The following is a 2828-nucleotide window of genomic DNA, read 5'->3' on the forward strand; positions in this document are numbered from 1 at the left end:
CCAACTACTTCATGCCTTTATCTCCCCCAATTTTGGGTATCCAATTTATATACTGTCCACTTACAGCAACCCAGTGCTCTGAGAAGACAATCATATTTTTCAACATGAAGAGTCTTCAGCCCAGTTGGAACCTTGTGAAGTTTATATCCATAAGCAAAGTCAAATCCGGACAGGCCATCCATAAAGTCAGCAACAATATGCACCAGTTCACAGGTTCAAAAATCTCCAGCTGGTCGGGTTCTGGTCAACTCAATGTGGGCTACCTCACTCAGCCTCCACAGAGTGCCCATTGGTTGCCTTACCTTTAGACCATGGGCTCTCACCAACTCAACAAGCCTAGCCCCCTCAGGCTAGGTCATGAACCTTAGACCAGTCAACCCGCTCTCATCTTTTTCCCCCCCTGTAAAACAAGTCCACAGGTGTCAGTGGCCAAACTCATCCCGTCTCTTTATTGCTGCATTTTTCCCACGTCCACTCAACAAGTAGATCCAGGTGGTCACCTAGCAAGCATTTCAGCCTGCTCACAGACTCCCTTTAACGTTCAGTCCCAGAGAGGAGTTTTCTTCATGGTTCCAGATTTTTTCCAGCTTCTGACCGACTACTGGTTTCTGAGTACTCCAAAGCACTGGGTGGGGCATATCTATCTTTGCAGACGTGGCCTAAGCCCATCCAAAGATCAAATTTTAATGGCTGAAATCAAGTGGACTTACAAACTTTCTATTTTCCTACTTCCCCTATTTCCCCCAGAACAGAACTGAGTAAATAGTGTGGCTTTATCTGACCTTTGGCTTGACAAGAGAAACTTCCATGAGGGAGAGGTCAAACAAACATCTCTATCTTATGATTTGTTTCTCCGGTACTGCTCTCCCAAGGTACCATAATGTATTAGTCTGGGTACTTTAGAGAAACAAATCTACAAAAACTCATGTAAAGAGAGAGTTTTATATAAAGGTTAAGTGTGCATCAAGAAAACATCCCAACCCAGTGCTGCCCAAGCCCACAAGTTCAACATTAACCCATTAATTCATATGTCCAACACCAATCCACAAAGTCCTCCTAAACGTGACCAGACATTCCGCTTTTGGCGGGACAGTCCCGATTTTTAATAATTTTTCCCGAGTCTTGCGGCCTTTTTTAAAAGTCCCGATTTTTGGGAAGAATGCATGACAAGCTAGGGTATACAGTTTTTGGCTGCCATGTGGCTATTTTGCCAGGATATGAGTTTTATCAATGGTGTCCCGCTTTTGTCTCGCTATACCAATGTTAAAATCTGGTCACCTTATGACCTAAACCCATCTAAGGCGAGGCTCACTGAGCCATTTATCCCTCCGCCCTTCAATGAACCCCACATGTGTTTATTGGCCAGGTTGGCACAATAAACTAACTAACCCAGTATATAAGGGAGAGGTTTATATACAAGAGGAATTGAACATTGAGAAAACATCCCAACCCAGTCTAGTCCAAGGCCATAAGTTTGATATTAGCCCATATGACTGATATCAATCTAGAAAGTCCTCTTCAGACTCACGAAACACATGTAATAAAGCCAAATTCAGGATGATCACAAGCCAGTGGGTAGAAAATCTTTGGGCCCAGTGGCATTGTAAGCATATCAGTGCTGGCAGGGGTCTCTCTGTGGTTTCTCTGGTTTCTGAGGTCTGGTTGTGTCCATGTGGCTTGTCTTTTGCAATGTCTCCCAGGGAGTAGGAGAGAGAGAGAGGGGTGTCTTCTGCCTCCAAGGAGGAAGTACCAGATTTCCCAGAATTCTCAGAAGAAGGCCATGCCCACACAGAAGTCTCATTGGCTATCTCCAGATTGACAGCCTAGACTCCACCCCTACACTCTTAATCCTTAAATTGACACCAGATTTGGTGACTACCATAACAAGGGTGAAGGAGAATCCAATTCCATATCCTTCCAAGAATGATCCCTATGATGCAGAGGTTGGACATGCCACCACCTTCCATGCTTTATCCTAGTCCGACATTAACCAGCCCTCCCACAGCACTCTACTTTTCTGCTGGGTTCCACAATCCATTGCAATGGTCTCCCAGAATGCACAGACAATAATCTTGATTATGGGCTTGATCAGGGAGGCTAACAAGTTTCAAAATGGAAAGGACACAGCCCTTTCGTCTGAAGTGCCTCTTCTCAGCATGTCCCTCTGTAATCTTTGGGCCCTCGGTCATGTGGTCTTTGGTCTCGGCTTCATTCCGTGGGCCAAGGAGCCCATCCACCATGTGGCCTCCTGGCTTTGGCCCTGCTCCTCTGCACTGTCTCATGGTCATGGTGCTGAGGCCCCTGGTGTCCCTGTTGCTTCTGTCAGTTCAGACAGGGATGTTGCACCCATTCTGCTGATGGCTCTTCTTACTTGAAGGTCATGGGATTCTCTACCTGCTTCAGGAATGGCTCTTGTGTCCAGAAGAATGGGGACACTGATCAATCGGCTCCTTGGAGTCCTCTATATCTTATTCATATGCTCCCACCGGTCATTTAGTGGGAGTTACGAGGAATAATTTCACTTCACAACACCTTCTCTAGTGTTATTTCCCCCCTGTAGACGAATATTCTTTGGCTGAAAATTGAGCTAAGGGGCCACACTTATTCCTAGACCAGAAAAATGACTAAGGGCCAGTTTGGGGGGTTTCCCCAGTCTATCTGATCAACTGCCTGGTATTTTAAAAAAATAATTTTAAATTCGGTTTCACATTTTCTCCCACTCTATCCAGGACCTTCTAATGTGATCCTTTTTAGAACAGTTGGGAGTGATCGCTGGGCACCATCTAGTTTGAATCTCAGGATCACGGAAGCTGATGTTTGAGTGATTC

Source organism: Echinops telfairi, unplaced genomic scaffold (genome assembly GCF_000313985.2).
Source record: "Echinops telfairi isolate 266 unplaced genomic scaffold, ASM31398v2 ScPeMD7_7458;HRSCAF=8496, whole genome shotgun sequence".
Taxonomy (NCBI): Eukaryota; Metazoa; Chordata; class Mammalia; order Afrosoricida; family Tenrecidae; genus Echinops; species Echinops telfairi.